Here is a 21,946-nt window from a genome sequence, read left to right on the forward strand (position 1 = left end):
ACGTTGTTACAGACATCGTACCTACGAAGCATGTTTTGGTACACACTATCCAATCCTACCCGGTGTGTCTTCAGTTTCTAGTGCAGCGGCCAAAACTCGTTCCACGGATCGTCCTCTTGTCTCTGCAGGAGTCTCGCAACAAGGCAGACTGACATCATTTGACCGTCTGACGTAGTACACGTCATCCTGTCTGCTCTAATGCATACCTGTACATGCAACTCTGACCTGCCCCCCCTCCCCCCCCCCCCCCCCCCCCAGACGTGGACGCGTTACAGTCTGAAACCTGAGTTACTATTCAAAATATTAAAAATATTATGTACTCACTATCCTCTACAAGTCCTAGAAGTTTGTAACTGAAATTTGCGAACACCTTACATAGTTTTGAAAAGAACATCATACTCGCCGTTGATTGCAGAAATTATTTCACTATTGTAATTTCCGCCTTTGGGCCGTTTTCAAGTGGTACTGCAAAACATTTTGCTTCAACACAAGTCAAACACTAAAATCCTCCGAGATTTATACAGGTCATCGTCAAAAGTAGGCCTTTTCATATTAGAAGTACAGTAACATCAAACGATTGTGAAGCTCTGCATATCGTGAGATAATTTAAATTGTATGAAATGTTACCAATGTTAACATAGCATTACAAATCGATGTTCTAGCCCACTGTTTACACGTATAAGCTAGGGCCGTTGGCGCGAAAATACATCACATTCTGCAAAACACTGAAATGCATGGCAGAGGGTACGTCCTACTCTATCCGTTATTAGGGCTTTTTCCTCGTCTGCAGACTGTACACGAATTTCCAGAGGAGATTTTCTCTGCTGTTTTTATTGGGTCTAAAGTATCGTCATTAACAATCAAGTCTTAATAGAATCTTCGGAAATCACATGTGGTCAGAAAAGGTACTATCGGAAAAATGTAACAATTCTCCCAAACACGCAACCGAAACCAAACAATTAAGACATCTAAAGAAACGCTTTCTTTGAACAGTTTGTGATATGAGATAGTGACGACGGCTGGGAAACCATTATCTTTACTATTACATTTACGTGTGCAAACCACGGAAGGTGTATATGACAAGCGGGTGTTGTTATACCAGGGATTCTTCGAAGAAGAACTATTGTCAACGCCTTTGTGTGCGCTGTAATTAATCAAACATTGTTCTCATGATCCCTATGAGAACATTATCCGTCTTATTTAGTTTCGTTTTCTTGTGGGGGGGGGGGGGGGGGGGCATCCATCTTCCGCCTATTTTGATGCGGCTTTGATCTTGATGTGGCCTGCCGGAAGAAATCCTCTCCTGTGGCAACCTCTTCATCTCCAAATACGACTTACACTCTTCACCCTTTATTTATTGGAAATATTAAAATCAATGTTTTCCCCTGCAGTTCCTGCCCTCATGCCTTTAAAGCATGTCCTGTTACTCTGTCCCTCCTTATCACTGTTTTCCTCATGTTCCTCTCCTCGCCAATTCTGTGGGGAGCCTGACTTCTTACCCGTCCACCTAATAGTCAACATCCTTATAGCACGAGGTCTCAAACGCTTCGATTCTCCTCTTCTCCTCTTTTCTCAGTTTTATTTTCAAATAAAACTATTTTTATTACAAATTACGAGTCACTATTTGTTAATTGATAATAAGCAAAGATTTTAAATGAAAGTAAAAAATTGCTATTTGTGAATCGAACTAGTGACTTCACAGCTACCGGACTTTTACACTATACGGTTATGAAAACAAACTCGCAAAAATTTTTTTCTTAAAAGCACCCGAAAATTCTCATCGTCACAAGCGATATTTTCTTTTTTCCTTTTCAGAACTGCGTCGCACTGCTTTAGAAAACTGATGTCCGGACAGTGATCTTTAAATCTTATTGTGAAGGGAATAGAAGACGCCTAGTCGGTAAAGTGTCTTTGTGAGAGCTAGTTCCTACAGTAGTGTCGGCGAGAGAAGTCTGGACAGTTGGCAACGCTGTTGCCGGCTTCGAATTGCGAAACCCACACGGCTGCAGACGAAAACAGTAGATATGTGCCGAGCTGCCACGGAGACGTGTATAAAACCATCTGACACGACTGGTTCAGTGAGACGCGTGAAGCGGGGGCTTGCCAACTCCACTATAGCTGTCAGGGACTTCCTGTTTCGTCGACTCCGCTACATGCAGATTTATACAGTGCCTGACAATGGAAGTCAGACACACAGATGTTCAGATGTCCACTTAACTTCGGAAATGTACACATCAGCGGGTATATAAATGATTAGAGTTTGTAATATTTCTGGCTTATTCAGCCATCATATTAGGCTCCAGGAAGCTATTCCCAGGGCAGTGGAGATGCAAGAAACATAGAGATGACGCAATGTGGGATGAGGTACCGGTGACAGATGTTAGATTCGGTACCACTCCCGTGAGAAAGACCGCCTGCATGATGCTGCTGCTCTGTGATTGGCTGCTGTGTCCGGCGGTAGGGCGCGAAAACGTTAAACTTTAGTTGCCATTATTAATTAAACCTGTCATCCAAATTACTTCATTTTTTAAAATAAACATCTCTCAACAGCCAGCTATCAGTCATTTCAAAATTATTAAAATCAAAGTATTACTAAAACAAAAGACTGACGATATTACTGCCGATGCACTTCGGTGGCGTTCGGATCACGCCTTGCTGGCTTGGCGCGCGAAGTGTCTCGGGCAGTCCGGCTCTCCAGTTCTGAACGTTCCAGTAGACAGACATGTTGTCTGTTATAGCAGTATTTGTTTCATGCTATTTTATTTACTACGGTTCCGACCGTCGCTAGGTACAGACCAGTTGTCTGTAATAGTAGTATTAGATTCATGTAATTTTATTCTCCAGTTCTGACGGTTCCAGTAGACAGACATGTTGTCTGTGGCAGGATGTATTCCATGTTATTTTAGCCAGATATAATGACTGTGGAAGAATATGTCCAATACGTTGTGATCAAGAATAGTTTGTCGTGTCTATATCAATAAAAACGCGAGTAGCATCCCAAATGAGTTATAGTTTATTCGTAGCAGCAGTTCCTTGCGAAGCTAATTTCAGCCTCAAGAAAAAGAATCCACGACCTGCGTGCTGTTTTCTGCGCTGGGGACATCATCATCATGAAGACAGTAGGTTAGTGAAGCGTACAAGAACTCATGTATTCCACACAGGGCAGTGGAAACAACTAGGCACCTCACCTCACGTGTACTGCACGCACAGTACAAATGTGTTCAGTGACACGTCATCTGCAGTAATGCAAGAGGAGGTAAAGAAGGATGAAAGTGTTAACACTATCTCACTTTTATTCCGTTTTTCTTGCCGTAAGTTGCAATATTCTGACAGAAGTGAAACGGCCATCTGAGTACAGTAGCGTTGTTCGTCTTTAGTGTTGTTGCCACGTCTGGCAGGGTATGTAAGGTGCGTGAACAGTGTCAGATGTTGAGTGGTCCCTGAAGGATACGGAGACGCCACTTATGTGGCATGTAACACTCACTCACAGAATGACAGGAGCCTCATTTTGGTCTTCCATTTGGCCCGGCTGGTCGAATCTTGCAGCATCCAAATTTGATGAGGCAGTGGCCTGATGTCTGTCTGCATGGGAATGTGACGGCCGGCAGGCGCACTCCCCGTCAAGCATCCAGTCAATCACGTCTGACTACCACAAGGGAGGACAGCCATATTGTCCATGAACCACACCGTAACTACTTCACACCTGCGCCTGCCTTCCGAGAACAATTGACTCCCTGCAAAATTCTGCGTCATCGCCGGCCGCAATGGCCGAGCGGTTCTAGGCGCTTCAGTCTGGAACCGCGAGACCGCTACGGACGCAGGTTCGAATCCTGCCACGGGCATGGGTGTGTGTGATGTCCTTAGGTTAGTTAGGTTTAAGTATTTCTAAGTTCTAGGGGACGAATGACCTCAGCTGTTTAGTCCCATAGTGCTCAGAGCCATTTTTTGAACATTCATCCCGTCATCCTGGGTGCTTTGCGTTGGATTTAGACAACTTCAGTAAGCGTTTATCGCTGCCTGTCACCTATGCTGCATGTTTCCTACTTCTCAGTCAAGTAGCTCCTCAGTTTGCCTCACAAGGGCTGACTGCACGCAGCTTGCCAGCAGCGCTCAGCAGACCGGATGGTCACCCGTCCACGCCCGACAGCGCTTAACTTCGGTGATCTGACGAGAATCGGCGTTACCACTGCGGCAAGGCCGCTGGCAGTCGTCAATGAGCCAAACATGGAAACTGCACAGTGACTGACTGGAAGTTTGTAGCGTGGTTCGACGAGATGCGATTTTGCGTCTCGGAATTATGCAAAGTGTCGAGTGCGCAGATAGTCTACAGTTAGTATCTTTATACCTCCACTGTTAGTACCCCGTGTTACGTGGCTGCAAGTGGTACACCGCCCTTTCAAGATATGTTGGCCATACCACATTGATACACGAACATATCAGATAATTTCATTCACGGCGTGGTCTCTTTTTTTTTTAATAAGTCTTCTATTTTGATGCAACACGCCATGGATTCCTGTCCTCTGCCAACCTTTTCATTTGAGAATTACATTTGCAACTTATGTCCTGAATTATTTGTTGGATGTATAGTAATGTCTGTCTTCTACAATTTTTCTCCTCTATAGCTCTTTCTTGCGCCACGAAGGTGAATCCCTAACGCCGTAATGTTCCTATCGTGCTGTCCCTGTCACTGATTTTCATGTGTTTGTTGCTTCGCCGATTCTGCAGAGAAACTTCACATTCCTTGTCAGTTCACTGAATTTTCAGCCTCCTGCTGTAGTACCACGCTTTGATCCTTTTCTGTTCCGTTTTTCCCATCCTCCATGATTCACTACCATACAATGTTGTGCTCCGAACGGAGATTTGTGGGGTCATAGGCACCGATTTGAGTAGACTACATCGATGCATCTGTCAGCGCTGATTCGATAAAAATGTAAATGTGTGACTAGGGCCTCCCGTCGGGTAGACCGTTCTCCGGGTGCAAGTCTTTAGATTTGACGCCAATTCGGCGACTTGAGCGTCGATGGGGATGAAGTGATGATGATTAGGACAACACAACACCCAGTCCTTGAGCGGAGAAAATCTCCGACACAACCTTCTGACACATGCACGTCGCGCCGCGGGGTAGCCGTGCAGTTGTAGGCGCCTTGCCGCGGTTCGCGCGGCTCCTCTCGTCGGAGGTTCGAGTCCTCCCTCCGGCGTGTGTGTGTGTGTGTGTGTGTGTGTGTGTGTGTGTGTTTTGTCCTTGGCGTAAGTTAGGTTAAGTAGTGTGTAAGCTTAGGGATCTATGACCTCAGCAGTTTCGTCCCATAAGACCTTACCAAAAATTTCCAGTTCCACATACACGCCGGCCGCTGTGGCCGAGCGGCTCTAAGCGCTTCAGTCCGGAATCGCGCTGCTGCTACGGTTGCAGGTTCGAATCCTGCCTCGGGCATGGGTGTGTGTGATGTCCTTAGGTCAGTTAGGTTTAAGTAGTTCTAAGTTCTAGGGGACTGATGACCACAGATGTTAAGTCCCATAGTGCTCAGAGCCATTTGAACCATTTTGTGATCGAGGAGCACGGACTGGTGGTGAATGTCTCCGCAATGCACTACCCCGGTTGACCACTGTCGACCAGTTTGCTGGCGACCTGTGCAGAGGTCCCATTCATCCAAGTTCTGGCAACTCACACCACCCCTAGCGTCTTGCTGTGGGGAGCTATCGGATACGACCTCAAAGCACAGCTGGTAGTGACTGCGAGATGTCTCACAACACGACAGTACACATCCTGCATCTCCATGTGTTACGTATCTTTCGACAGTACGGTGCTGCCAGTTTTCAACAGGACAATGCCTGTCCACGCATGGTACATGTGTCTTCAAATTGTGCGTAACTTTTTTATCCTGAGAAGACTTATGCCACTGCTCTGTAGGTCGCTAGAATAACTGGTCACTTGCTTTTAAAAAAATTATTATTTATTGACGAATTGCGGGCATAACGCATCGCCAGAACATCAGAAACAAAACTCTTTACTCGGAGTTCTGATGCTGACGGTTGACACACGTGGTCCCATACTTCGTATGAAGGCTTCTTTTTGATGCTCTGATGACGAACTGTCTGAAACACGCCAATAAACAATTCTTGAACATCGACTGACTAGTTATTCTACCAACCCATTCAGCAGTGATTTAAGTCTCCTTAAGGTTACGTCGAGGTAGCAAGCCCCCTGCACTACTTCATGTCGCGCCTTCAAAAGTTGTCTGTGTGTGTGTCAATCGCATGGCAAGATCCCCTGAGCATGTGTGGGACCAGATCTGCCATCAACTCCATAACAGCGCTAGTATCCGGCAGATGAAGGTCCAGTTCTAACTGTTAGGGGGCCAGTTTGCCTCAGGAGAGGCAACATTGGCTTTGTTGTTCTGTTCGGCTCAAAGGCTGGTTTGATGCAGCTCTCCATGCTACTCTATCCTGTGCAAGCTTCTTCATCTCCCAGTACTTACTGCAGCCTACGTACTTCTGAATCTGCTTAGTGTATTCATCTCTTGGTCTTCCTCTACGATTTTTACCCCCCACTCTTCCACGCTTCCCTCCAATACTAAATTCGTGATCTCTTGATGCCTCAGAATATGTGCTACCAATCGATCCCTTCTTCTAGTCAAGTTGTGCCACAAATTGAGGTCTCCCAATTCTGTTCACGAACTCCTCATTAGCTACGTGATCTATTCATCTAATCTTCACAATTTCAAAAGCTTTCATTCTTTTCTTGTCAAAACTGTTCATCGTCCGTGTTTCACTTCCATACATGGCTACATTCCATGCAAATACTTTCAGAAAAGATTTCCTGACACTCAAGTCTACACCCGATATTAACAAATTTCTCTTTTTCAGAAGCGCTTTCCTTGCCACCGCAAGTCTACGTTTCATATCCTCTCTACTTCGACCATCATCAGTTATTTTGCTTCCCGAATAGCAAAACTCGTCTACTACTTAAAGTGTCATTTCTTAATCTAATACCCTCAGCATCACCTGATTTAATACGATTACATTCTATTATCCTCTTTTTGCTTTTGTTCGCGTTCATCTTATATCCTCCTTTCAAGACACCGTCCATTCCGTTGAACTGCTCTTGCAAATCCTTTGCCGTCTCTGACAATTACAATGTCATCGGCAAATCTCGAAGTTTTTATTTCTTCTCCATGGATTTTAATTCCTACGCCACATTTTTCTTTTGTTGCTTTTACTGTTTGCTCAATATACAGATTGAATAACATCGGGGATAGGCTCCCTTCCCAACCACTGCTTCCCTTTCATGCCCCTTGACTCGTAACTGCCATATCCCATCAGGTTTCTGTACAAATTGTAAACAGTCTTCCGCTCACTGATTTGACTCCTGTTACCTTCAGAATTTGAAAGAATATTCCATACAGCATCGTCAAAAGCTTTCTCAAAGTCTACAAACGCTAGAAACGTACGTTTGCGAATAATCTATCTTCTAAGGTAAGTCGTAGGGTCAGTATTGCCTCGCGAGTTCCTACATTTCTCCGGAATCCTAACTGACCCCCCCCCCCCCCCCACGAGGTCACCTTCCACCAGTTTTTCCATTGTTCTGTGAATAATTCGTGTTAGTACTTTTGGAATCATGACTTATTAAACCGACAGTTAGGTAATATTCACACTTGTTAGCATCTACTTTCTTTGGAACTGGAACTCATACATTCTTCTGTAAGTCTGGGGGGGGGGGAGGGGGGGAGGTTCACCTGTCTCGTACATCTTGCTCACCAGATGGAAGCATTTTTTCATGGCTGTCTCTCCCAAGTTCTGATGCTACGTCATCTATTCCCGTGGCGTTGTTTCGATTTACATCTTTCAGTACCGGTACTCTGTCAAACTCCTAGGCTTTATGACACCTGCATCTGTACAAACATCCAGGCCAGAGCTGATTCAACGTCGTACTGGTAAATGGCTTCATATTGCCAACTTCTTGTGAATTTGACTACTTCATACTCACTGAAGTAACAACACATACAATGTCAACTCGTAAAATTTTATTTGCCTTCCTGCTCCAATTCTGGGTGCTTTACTTTTTTGGTTAGGCAGAGTATACACAATGACCCAGTTCAATTGTGACTGTGGCTATGAAAAATAAAATTATGGATTATATTCACAAAATCACAGCATTATTCAAAATCATCTCTCCCTGAATCAGTACACAGCTGAAAGCGTTTTGAAACAGTCGCTGTAGCCCCTAACTGCATTTACACTGAAGCACTAAAGAAAATGGTATAGGTATGTGTATTCAAATACGGTGATATGTAAACAGGCACAATACGGCGCTGCGGTCGGTAACACCTATATAAGACAAGTGTCTGGCGCAGTTATTAGACCGGTCACTGCTGCTACAATAGCAGGTTATCAAGATTTGAGTTTGAACGTGGTGTTACAGTCGGCGCACGAGCGATGGGACAGGAATCTCCGAGATAGCAATAAAGTGGGGATTTGCCCGTATGATCATTTCGCGAGTGTACCGTGAATATCAGGGATCCGGTAAAATATCAAATTTCCGACATCGCTACGGCCGGAAAATGATCCTGCAAGAACGGGATCGACGACGACTGAAGAGAATCATTCAACGTGACAGAAGTGCAACCCTTTCACAAACTGCTGTAGATTTAAAGACTGGGCCATCTACAAGTGTCAGCGAGTGAACCATTCAACGAAACATCATCGATAAGGGCTTTCGAAGCATAAGGCACAGTCGTTTACCCTCGATGACTGCACGACACAAAGCTTTAGGTCTCGCCTGGACCCGTCAACACCGATCGGGCTGTTCATGACTGGAAACATGTTGCATGGTCGGACAGGTCTCGTTTCAAATTGTATCGAGTGGATGGGCATGTACGGGTATGGAGACAACCTCATGAATCCATGAACGCTGCATGCCTGCAGGGGACTGTTCAAGCTGATGGAGGCTCTGTAATGGTGTGAAGTGTATGCAATTGGAATGATATAGGAGAACTGATACGTCTAGATCTGACAGGTGACACGTACGTAAGCATCCTGTCTGATCACTTGCATCCATTTATGTCCATTGTGCATTCCGACAGACTTGGGCAATTCCAGCAGGACAATGCGACAGCCCACACGTCTAGAGTGGCTCGAGGAACACACTTCTGAGTTTAAACATTTCCGCTGGCCACCAAACTTCCCAGACATGAACATTATTTAGCGAATCCGGGATGCCTTGCAATATACTGTTCAGAAGACATCTCCACCCCTTCGTACTTTTACGGATTTGTGGAGAGCCCTGCAGGATTCATGGTGTCAATCCCATCGAGTCCATGCCACGTCCTGCTGCGGCACTACTGCGAGTGCTCGCGGTGGCCCTACACGATATTAGTACCAGTTTCTTTGGCGCTTCAGTGTAGCACTGCAATACAGTTTTCTTGAAAATCTTCAATTGCGTCTTTGCAGTGTCCTTTCATTGCCGACTTCAATTTGGGGAACAACCAGAATGCGGCTGGTGCCAAATCCGGTAAATACGGTAGGTGACCCAGGCCAGCGATTCCTTTGGTGGCCAAAAACACGTTTACGATTTTTGCTTTGTGGGTTGGACCATTGTGTCAAAGGGAACAAAATAGCCAGGTTGGTTGCTGCAGCGATGGAAGCGCTTTGACCTTCTGCATGGCTACTGTTGAAACTCCATGGATCTTATAGCCGCAACTCCCCATGGGATATCATCGCAGTTTGGAATTTTCCAAAAGCAGTCCTAAAGAAACTGCGACACACCGCGTATTGTCTAGATCTGACTGGGCGCGTGTAATGGGTGGAAATGCGCGACAACTGGAGATATGAGCAATAAACTCCCGCCCATGTACGTAAACGCCCTGCGCAACGACCTTGCATTTTCCGGACAGTTACGTCACACGGGTTGTGAACTGAGGCGACGCGTTTGGACTTCGGCTCTTTGTCTGCCCAAGAATGACTCCCACAGGCGCACATGAACAGCCGATTTCTTTTCTCCTTTTTATGTCCTACGAGCGGCGCCTGACTACAGCCGGTAACAGCTGCGCTTGAGCCCCCTAACTGGCGGCGCGATGGGCCGAATTATGCAGGCCAGAGCTGATGCAGGGCCGCCCCGGCTTTACGGCGCCGTTACCTGAGAAAGGGGCCTCATTTGGGGCGCTTGTTTCCACACTGCGACGAATAGGCGCAGCGGTGGCGCGAGGCCGGAAATTAAGGGTTTATTTCAAACAGGGCGCCTGCGGAATTAAACCGCTAAGCTCTCCCCTAATCTCGCTCTCTTTCCCTGTCTCCACTTCTGCATGTTCGTACAGGATATCCTCCTGTAATGTAAGTCCAGTTTCGAAATACGCCAGGTGCTGAAAGGGGTGAATATTGCCGGAACATGTTTCATATGAATGCTTGTGTTGGTTTAAATTATTCTGTTCCTCCTGTTAACAGTATACGAGGGTTGACTCTTTCAACAGCTGGCAGTACTGGTATGCGGCAGATACATACTTGTACCGTACCGCTGTGGCCGAGCGGTTCTAGGCGCTTCAGTTTGGAACCGCGCTGCTGCTCCGTTCGCAGGTTCGAATCCTGCCTCGGGCATGGATGTGTGTGATGTCCTTAGGTTCTAAGTTCTAGGGGACTGATGACCTCAGACGTTAAGTCCCATAGTGCTCAGAGCCATTTGAGCCTTTTTTTGGTGGGAAGCCTTAGCACTGAACGGTTGTGTTGTTATAGTGTGAAGTATAGAGCCCTGCGCAGACGGTCGGACAATGCAATTTAAGCAACATGCAGTCATTGAATTCTTGATAGCAGGGGAGATTCATCACAGAATGAAAGCAGTTTATGATGATTGTGTTGCTGTGAGTACTGTGCGTCGTTGCACGAGTAAGTTTAAAGACGTTGAGGCGGGAACATTTGAACTGCGTGACAAACTAAGAGTTGGACATCCTGTGACAGCAACCACCGAGTTTCACAAGCAAAATGTTGACAGATTGACTCACGACGATCGTCGTATCACTCAGAGAGAAACTGCAAGCACAATCGGCATTTCACAAGAACGTGTGGGTCACATGATTGCTTTGCTTGGCTATCGGAAGATCTGTGCACGATGGGTACCCCGGATGCTGACTCCTGAAATGAAAGCGCACAGACTTGCTATTTGCCAGGAACTCCTCTCGCCTTACGAGAATGAAGGTGATGCCTTTCTCCATTCAATTGTGACGAGAGACGAAACGTGGGTACACCATTACGACCCGGAAACGAAATGTCAGTCTATGGAATATCGACACAAAGACTCGCTTCAGAAAAATTCAAGACGCAGCCCTCAGCTGGAAAAATCATGGCCACAGTGTTCTGGGACGCAGATGGTGTTACCCATGTTGATTTCCTTGATCCTGGAACAACAATAAATTCAGAGCGTTACATCACACAGCTGCCAACTCTGAAACGGCGGCTAGCAAGGATCCGAACGGAAGAGGGAAATGTTTTCCTGCAGCATGACAATGCCAAACCATACACTTCACTTGCCACCACAACAGAACTTCAGAGACAATCTCACCACCGTACGGCATCCTCCATACAATCGAGATTTAGTACTGTCTGACTTCCATCTCTCCCCGATAATAGAAGACGATCTGCGGGGACATCATCATGCTTCTGATGAAGACGTTGACAGAACTGGTTGCGGAAACAGAGTGACGACTTCTTCCGTGACGGCTTCAGAAAACTTGTTTATCGTTGGCAGAAATGTATCCAATTGGCTGGTGATCACGTGGAAAAGTGAATATTGGTAATTAAAGACCACATTCTAAGGATTATTCCTGCATTTGATTTATTGAAATATTCCAATCCAAACCCAATTAAGGAAGGTGGAGGCATTTCTTTTCATTCAACCCTCGTACTAATGGACATTTTAGTTTTTCGTGTGACTAATATGCCCCATGAGGATGTCCGGCCTATTTTTTGTGGTGTTAACTTGACAAAGAACGTTACATTTGTAAGTGTAACATGATTCATGATGTATGAGCTATGAATCAGCTAACCAGCTAGTACTGGTAGAACAGGTATGAGCTGTTAATGACGCCGTTGTCCTCAGAATTGTAACTACTATTTCGCATTACGTTATACAGTAACTTAGATGGCGCACACAGGCAATCCAAAGTGGATCTCTTCTTCACACCTGAAGGTTCCACCATCTCCACTGTAATATATTGTGAAATAACTGTGCTGACATGATGTAATCCAACTATGATTTTGGCGTTTCATCATACCACCGCAGAAAAAAAATGCGCTTAGTATATACGAGGTGTTCGAAAATTCCCTTTATATACTTCTAAGACTTGTAAAGGGGGGGGAGAGGGGGTAGTGAGTACAAAATATTTTTGAATAGGGATCCATGTCGAGAAACGTACTGTTTGTGCCGTTTGTAAACATGTCTGCTAGGTGGTGCTGCGGAGCTGGTTGGTCTCCCACTATCCTTTAAACAACCTGTATACCTATCTGAATAGGCATCTGCGCCTTTACTCTGCGATGGTAGATTGTGGTTTGGCCGACAAAACCAACTTTGATGAAAATTGGACTAAATACATATCACGCATAACTTCAGTCCATGGCTAGTAATTGAAGTTAGTTAAACCATAGAGCATTTGGGTTTCTTTTATGAGTCGTTTGAAAATGTAAAAAAAAAATCCTTTTAGTTTGTTTACTATCTTCAAAACAAGGAAAATTGCGATCAAGTTCGTATTTAATATCCCGACATCAGTTATTAAATGTTACTGACTGTCTCTGTAACAAGTTCTCACCCAAAAGCGGCTAGAGGATATTTAGTCCCACCCGATATTTTAAACGTCTTAAACTCTGACCCACGGCTATTTGCGAATTAATATATCCAGCAGTTAAGTAGTCTTCTTGTACAGAAGTAACGTCCCGTAATTTGCACGAAACACGCCACGGGAGTTTATGGTTCAAATGGCTCTGAGCACTATGCGACTTAACTTCTGAGGTCATCAGTCGCCTAGAACTTGGAACTAATTAAACCGAAGTAACCTAAGGACGTCACACACATCCATGCCCGAGACAGGATTCGAACCTGTGACCGTAGCGGTCGCTCGGTTCCAGACTGTAGCGCCTAGAACTGCACGGCCACTACGGCCGGCGCTCAGTTTATGTACGACTTTAAATGTTCACACGGGAAACCTCCTAAAATAAATCACTCACAAAGCTCAAACTTTCTCCAAATACTCAACACTGTAGTCGCTTTTCATCAACTACAGGAAAACCGATCAAACGCGCAGATTTTTTCGTTTTAGTAGTAATTCGATCACCGCGATTTAACATAGGTGTTTACCAGATGACGGTTCGCGAGCGACTATCTCGACTCTCACCTGAGACACCAAGTAACAACTCGCGGGAAATGCTTAATTCCTACCGGGTAGTATGTTAGGCAGCAATCAGATCATTTCGAGCACTTCTATAATCGCGGTAGTTCTAATGGCAGCCAATCAGATTGCCACACTTAATTTAGACTAGAAATATCGTTAGTTCCGAAACTAGATAAAATTTAGTGAAAACAAAATATGATTCCTTTCCACAAAATAAATTTAATACTCAACGCCCCTTCTGGGTGCTTTTACAAAATCAAGTTCACTCGGACATACGTAAGGTGATCATCTTTTTGGAAGCCGAAGCCAGTCACAGTTACTGTACAATAATGATACACCAAAATATTAAAAGCTAATAAAACATTTGCTTAGATAACCATATACAACTTTTAAAAATTCAGTTGCTAATGTCCCCACATTTCTCTGATGAATGAATTTTATCTGAGAAATGTTTGCTTTCTTTTCAGTTTAGAAAATCACAGAATTCTGAACAACTGTAGTTCAGATTAATTTTTGCATTTGAAAACACGAATTCCACAATCCTTGGAATATTCTCCTGTCACTCTACTTTCACTCTACTTTCACTCTACTTTCACTCTACTTTCACTCTACTTTCACTCTACTTTCACTCTACTTTCACTCTACTTTCACTCTACTTTCACTCTACTTTCACTCTACTTTCACTCTACTTTCACTCTACTTTCACTCTACTTTCACTCTACTTTCACTCTACTTTCACTCTACTTTCACTCTACTTTCACTCTACTTTCACTCTACTTTCACTCTACTTTCACTCTACTTTCACTCTACTTTCACTCTACTTTCACTCTACTTTCACTCTACTTTCACTCTACTTTCACTCTACTTTCACTCTACTTTCACTCTACTTTCACTCTACTTTCACTCTACTATCACTCTACTATCACTCTACTATCACTCTACTATCACTCTACTATCACTCTACTATCACTCTACTATCACTCTACTATCACTCTACTATCACTCTACTATCACTCTACTATCACTCTACTATCACTCTACTATCACTCTACTATCACTCTACTATCACTCTACTATCACTCTACTATCACTCTACTATCACTCTACTATCACTCTACTATCACTCTACTATCACTCTACTATCACTCTACTATCACTCTACTATCACTCTACTATCACTCTACTATCACTCTACTATCACTCTACTATCACTCTACTATCACTCTACTATCATTCCCCTTCCCCTAACGATCATTCCCCTAACGATCATTCCCCTAACGATCATTCCCCTAACGATCATTCCCCTAACGATCATTCCCCTAACGATCATTCCCCTAACGATCATTCCCCTAACGATCATTCCCCTAACGATCATTCCCCTAACGATCATTCCCCTAACGATCATTCCCCTAACGATCATTCCCCTAACGATCATTCCCCTAACGATCATTCCCCTAACGATCATTCCCCTAACGATCATTCCCCTAACGATCATTCCCCTAACGATCATTCCCCTAACAATCATTCCCCTAACAATCATTCCCCTAACAATCATTCCCCTAACAATCATTCCCCTAACAATCATTCCCCTAACGATCATTCTCCTAACGATCATTCTCCTAACGATCATTGTCCTAAGGATCATTGTCCTAAGGATCATTCTCTTAAGGAATTTGTTGCGATGCGAAGTGCTGAAACACCTGTACCCAATGCATATCAGTGTCAGTTTTTTCTACGTTCCATTTGTTTTCAGAGGGGTGGCAAACTGCTGCATATTAAGAGACACTTGAAATAATTCATTGCCATAGATTTTACAGTTTGGCAATACGTTTATGAGAGATTCGTGTCGTTTTTGGACCTCAGCCCATGTAGGTACATCGTTTAAAAGAATCCATTTGAAGCCCGAAACGGCATTAAAATCATCCGTCCACTGCTCAATGTATTGTGCACTGCTATCATAAAATTCATATGATGGTTGCAATGAACTTAACGTTTGTGTCCCCCGAGATTCAAGTTTGCTTAAAGCACTTCTTATAACGTGTGGCACAAATCCGGTTTTTCGTTTTTCTCTCGTATTCACTTTTCAATCATGAAGTGCTTCTCGACCCTCTGCTTATGTAACATGCTGGCCTTCTATCTTCAATACTGCTACATGAAAAGGTGACGCTTTATAATGTAAAAACATAATGAGGACTTCAGAGCGAAGTTTTTCCAAAATATTTCCTTAGTATTGTTGGGCATTTTTCTTCACCCAAAAAATATGATTTTAGTGGATCATAGAGCCGTAAAACTCTCAATGGCTGGCACCAAGGCCAATCATCTGGTACTGCTGTGTCCAAGTAACTGATTGTACTTTACGTGTAAAAATGTACAAAATTCTTTTAGGCTTTCTACACGAGCAGAATATCTATTGAAGTAACAATAAATCTTGTGAATGACACACTCTAGATCGACTGGTAAACAATATGCAGCTGTCTTCACAGCATTATGCACTATGTGCACTGTACATCCTACACCAATGATGTCACGACGAAGACAGTCCTTTAATTTGTGGAAAATATTGTTTGCCTCTTTTCGAGAGCGTCCACCGAAGTTTATGTTGGCATTATATACTATGATGGTATCACACAGATAGTTTCCAACAATATTTGCAGTTTCACCAGGATGCTCTTTAAACTGGAGAATTTTCGCACGTATGTCTTCAAAAGGCAAGAAATATCGGCCAGGTACAGGGAAGAGCATTGTGGTTCCATGATTAGATGTATCAGAAAGAACAGTAATACAGAATGAGGTTTCACTCTGCAGCGGAGTGTGTGCTTCGGTAGCTCAGATGGTAGAGCACTTGCCCGCGAAAGGCAAAGGTCCCGAGTTCGAGTCTCGGTCGGGCACACAGTTTTAATCTGCCAGGAAGTTTCAATAGTAATAGAGTTCACTTTACACATTTCTCGCTGCAATTGGTTGGTTGGTTTGGGGAAGGAGACGAGACAGCGTGGTCATCGGTCTCATCGGAGTAGGGAAGGATGGGGAAGGAAGTCGGCTGTGCACTTTGAAAGGAACCATCCCGGCATTTGCCTGGAGCGATTTAGGGAAATCACGGAAAACCTAAATCAGGATGGCCAGACGCGGGATTGAACCGTCGTCCTCCCGAATGCGAGTGCAGTGTCTAACCACTGCGCCACCTCGCTCGGTCCTCTCGCTGCAGTTCATCACGACAGTGTGGAGCAAGCACGTTAACAACAATGGCTTCGCATTTTGTACGGCCACAACTGTACGTACGGTCACTTGAAGGAAAGCTATGGTTCTCTTGTAAAATGGAAGGCCCATGTGCCTTCCACTGCAGCTAGTCTAAGTTCTTGGAACAACTTGCCGAAAGAAGTCTGTTAAAATTCTCGAAGATGTGGCACTGGTATCTGATGACCTGTGTTTGGCCGTTTTCAAATGATACTCTGTGTCGTACTTCCGTCTCAAATGATACTCTGTATCGTACCTCCCTCCATAAGAAGCAGAAAAATTTGCGTGCAACGGACATCGTGGTCTGTTCTCCCTTGTTTTGTTATGAATGGATTGAAAGTAAATAAATGACAGTGTATGACGATTTGTTCGCTTAAATTTGATTTAACCCGTCTATCTATGGATGTATCCAGGAACGCAATTACTATGTAGGGGTCTATAAGACTACCTTTTTACTTATTTTTTATGTAATACAATCCTGGTGAATATACGTGTTTATGATTTCCTGTTTTTTTCTGGTTTGTAAGTGCTGAAGCGAGCTACTTTAAAGGACAGAAATTATCATCGTCAATCAGTCGTAAAAGATAAACATACCGTACATTCTAGAAGACTTTAATTTAGATCTTTTTAACACGCTGGCATCAACAGCCAAAATGAGTGCAATGCTCCCAGATTCCATGTTAAACGGTTCATACAGTTTGATTCGTCATCTCAGTTTAAGTCCATCCGTCTCCGAATTTTTTTAAAAACGATTATTGACGAAAAAATAGAGCCCGCGAACTATCTTTTAGTTGGAGTAAAGAGTGGAAAGTTCGGCTCAGACTGACAACATCGTCTTACACCTTAAAGAAATGGAGCAGAAAGAGAAAGTTCATTTTCCAGATGAGTTGTGTACGTCTGTGACCCTACCGTTAATCGCCTTTTATCAGTGGTCTGGTGATTTTTTGTCTAATTTGTGAAGAATCACCAAGTGTTTGCATGGAAGAATGCTTTAAGACAGCGTTCCCCAACTGAAGGGTCGCGATTTGGCACCGGGACACGAAAGTAAAATACCAGGTCGCACAAGTATCTCCTTGTAATTGGCAGTTTACAATTACGTGCGTTATTAAATAATCACATTTTAGTAATAGTAAATTAATTAAAAACCTGTTTCTAAAGCGTATATATGACAGCTGTATGTTACATAGAAGTTGTATTCATTCTACTAAATAATGAAACTGCGCGTCATTAAGACCTACTTTACTGACAATCGATCTGCGTTTGGCCGAACACTGAGGCTCATAACGCTCAGAGAATTTCAGAGTACAACATAGGTACATTCCTGCACGATACAGCAACTCTTATCAAGGAGCATTTGCTGGAACTGGACAGTGGAGACTAATCTGAAATAACATTTTCCTACAATCAATAACAACCGAACATGGATAAGGAAACTATTTTCAGTCATTTTAGAATCCTGTAATTTGTCAGATTCAAATGCCGACTCGTTAACTGTCGTGTGACAGATTTTTGGATATCTTGTCAAGAGATCTCGCTTTAGCAGAACAAGCGATGAAATTTCTAATTCCTTTAGATTCGATTAATAAGTCTGAATCCGAGTTTTCAAAATTGGTGGTCCTGAAGAAATAAATAGGCCTATATAAACCAATTGGAAGCTGAACCAGTCCTAAGGATAAAGATAACTGCTTTTGAACCGAATTTGGGGATCATAGTTAAAAATAAACAGCTCCATACTTCTCACTGATAGGTGACAGCTAAGGTAATATAATTGTGAAACACAATTATTTTATTGTTAAAAGTTGGAATACATTGTATACTGTGTGGCGTCTTGGCGGCGGCATTAGAAATGTTAATGTGTGAGCTGTGCTCATTTTGCCAACGTGATTATATCTAAATTTTTGCACTACATTTGTGTGGCAAAGTGTTGTTACAATAAGTTGAATTTAATTTTATATTCTTTGCTACTTACCAGTACTGTATACGGAAGTAACAGTCTCTGTAATGCAAAATCACCTTTTTGAGTAGTTTACCTCCACGGGTTGTGGGGGAGGAGGTGCAATGCAGTAGAACGGACAACATTTACTCGCGCAGAGCTCACTCACTCCAGCAGTGTATCTCCTCTGCGCCAAAGACTGTATTCTCGCAAGTGTTGGCATTAATGTGGACAGGCAGAAGAACTAGCGGAGGGGGCGGTGCGCTCTTTCAAATGATGTTCTGTGAAGTAAAAAAAGAATTTAGTGGTTCAGGAATGGATAGCAAAAAAATAACCGGGCTAGGACGAATTTGGGAACCTCTGCTTTAAGACATATCAATAATTAAAAGAACCTTGGTTTCCATCAGCATTAGTGACACACAGTGTACATTTTTCGTTTGAAACTAAAATATTTGTATGACATTTTTTGTGCACTTTTCTCTTACTTTATTCCAAGTGGGAAAATAAATGGTCTGTTTCACCATGTCCAGATGACTTACTATACCTATTGTTGACCCAAAGTCTGTCAATCACACGTATTTGCTACGAATGTTTTCGTATCTGGCTTTATGCAGAAACTCGTTTCCTACGAGATAACGCGCAGTTAGCGGCAGTTCGTTCGTACGAGATAACTCTTAGTTGGCGGGAAACGTGTTGAGTTCTGCAATCTGGCACTACGTAACTTGATGTAACTCTAATGAACCATATTATATAGCGTATCAGGGGAGCTAGCGTACAACGTTTTTAATTAAAATTTGGCTGGTGAAATTTGAATTGCTGTACAAACTTCCATGGAACATAGGGAAGAACCATTCTGATTAAACCAGCTGCCAAAAAAACATCAAAATCGGATCTTTCGTTTCGAAGTTATGATGCTACTGGCATATACATGCAAACATACTTCAGACTTTTATGCTTGCGTCGCCAGTTAATAAGGAAAAAAGTGCAGCGATAGTGTAGAGTCCTGGCATCCATGCATCACATCCAATAGGAAGAACCCAATTCGGTTTGCATAGATGTGTCAATCACAATAGAAAAAAATTGTTGCGCCTATGAGAGATGATCCATAGCAGTTGAGGGTTAATTAAAAGCAGAATTACCACACTATTTATGACACTGAATTATGAATACGTTAATTACCTCTCTTTAAGCTCGGAAAACGCAAAGGCGTTTGGGCATTGCGAAGCTGGTTACAATCTATACGCGCTACAATACTCACTACAACAAACAATCATGAAAGGGCTACAGCTACAGAAATCCAGCTCAGTAATACCAACTTCAGCGCAAGTATTACGGAAGGACTCTTAACTTGAATGCGTCAGTAAGCAGGTCGTGTAGACGCAGTCAATAATGTGGTTTGTCAGGTCTACATCTACATGGTTACTCCGCGATTCACACTGAAGTGCCTGGCAGAGGGTTCATCGAACCATTTTCATACTACTTCTCTACTATTCCACTCTCGAATGGCACGGGGGAAAAGGGAACACCTAAATCTTTCCGTTCGAGCTCTGATTTATTTTATTATGATGATCATTTCTCCCTACGTAGGTTGGTGTCAACAAAATATTTTCGCATTCGGAAGAGAAAGTTGGTGATGGAAATTTCGTAAATAGATCTCGCCGAAAAGAAAACTGCCTTCGCTTCAGTGACTGCCACATCAACTCGCGTATCATATCAGCCACACTCTCACCCCTATCGCGCGATAACACGAAGCGAGCTGCCCTTCTTTGCACTTTTTCGATGTCCTCCGTCAGAGGACGGACAAGTGTAATGTAGGCTGTCTCTCTAGTGGGTCTTTCGCATCTTCTGGTGTTCTGCCAACAAAGCGCAGTCTTTGTCTCGCCCTCCTCACAATATTATCTATGTGGTCTTTCCAATTTAAGTTACTCGTAATTTTAATTCCTAGGTATTTAGTCGAATAAGCCCTTAGATTTGTGCGATTTATCGTATACCCAAAATTTATAGGATTCCTTTTAGTGCCCATGCGGATGAACTTTTCTTTGTGTAGTGTTTCGTGTCTGGGATATTCTATGGAAATAAAGTGTAAAACACTTCCACAATGCTAAAAATGTGAGGAACTACATGTTGAAACATCCCATGACAGAGACTTTGATTTGGTTTGATTTGTAAAATCCAGAACATTTAGGCGTCCCGGCTGAAACCGGTCGGGACAGGGGGACAGGACTCCAGAAGCCGCAACTGTCCGGCCAAATCGGGACGTCTGGTCACTTTAACATAGGACATAAATGTGTCAACTACACCCACAAATTTCTCGCGCTAACATTTACATAGTTTTAATAAAATCCCACATCCTCACGTATGTTCTCCATTCACTCTGTCTCTCTAAAACAAACACACAACCAAAACACAATGAAACAAAAGTTTTCCAGTACACTTAATTACGTTAGAAATCTGTAGCAGTGAAACTTAAGAAAATCCCACAAAATTAAATTATATGAACCTATCGTCTAGGTTGCAGTTTCAATTGATACTATGTAACTGAATTCATTACAGTCATTAACTCTGTTTCACAATGTCCCCGAAAATATTGAAGTTATTGACTTTATCCACAGAATTTGCTACACTAAGTATGAAGAAGATCGATTAATATTTAATAGTACTATTTCAGTTTCATAGACAGTATGTGTAACGTATTGCACGCAGCGTCAATCAAGTACAGCGCTCTCCCGACCCAGCAGCCAGCGTGAGAACGAACACCTCTTCCGGCTCCACGGCAAGCATGCTTTCAATGCAAGCTGACAACTCTCTAACAATTTCCTACGTTACAGTGGGTAAGCAACAGGGTAGGCATAGTGAAGGATGCTTACGTCGAATCGCCTGATGCATTTGACGTCTATTCCAGCTCTCTGACCCGGTTCGAGCCTCATTCAAGTGTCTGTGAACGTTGGAGCAACATGGTTGAGTACACGTTTGTGGAATACACCGAGATGATTCTTCTGGATAGCGAAGCTTACGGTAATGGAAGAGCTGCTCGTCGTCTTTACTAACATCGTTCTCCACAGTGCATCACTCCATCGCATACCCTATTCGTCACCATTACGCAGCGGCTTCGAGAAAGGGGTACCTTCACCATCAGCAGGCGTCACTGTGGTGCTGCAAGGAGACGCCACACACCCGAATTGGAAGATGCCGCCAACGAGTATCCGACAAATTGCACGTTCAATGTGTCTCGTACGTTCTGCATGACGAGGAACTATTTCCTTACCACCTTCAACATTTTTACGAACATGTTTTCAAACTGTACGTTTCCTGGCATGGGTTCCTGCTCAAAACATTACGTACTCATTCTCCTCTAATTTACAGAAGTTTGTAACGGGAATTTCCAGACACTTTGTGTATAATCGTTACTGATTCA

At 43.4% G+C, this 21,946-nt stretch overlaps 1 protein-coding gene across 1 annotated transcript in view; it reads right to left on the minus strand.

Annotated features, from left to right (window-relative positions):
• The window catches only part of LOC124717211 (pyruvate carboxylase, mitochondrial), a 371,895-nt gene that overhangs the window by 259,877 nt on the left and 90,072 nt on the right, over positions 1-21,946 (minus strand). The gene's annotated exons all lie outside the window — the stretch shown is intronic.

Source organism: Schistocerca piceifrons, chromosome 9 (genome assembly GCF_021461385.2).
Source record: "Schistocerca piceifrons isolate TAMUIC-IGC-003096 chromosome 9, iqSchPice1.1, whole genome shotgun sequence".
NCBI lineage: Eukaryota > Metazoa > Arthropoda > Insecta > Orthoptera > Acrididae > Schistocerca > Schistocerca piceifrons.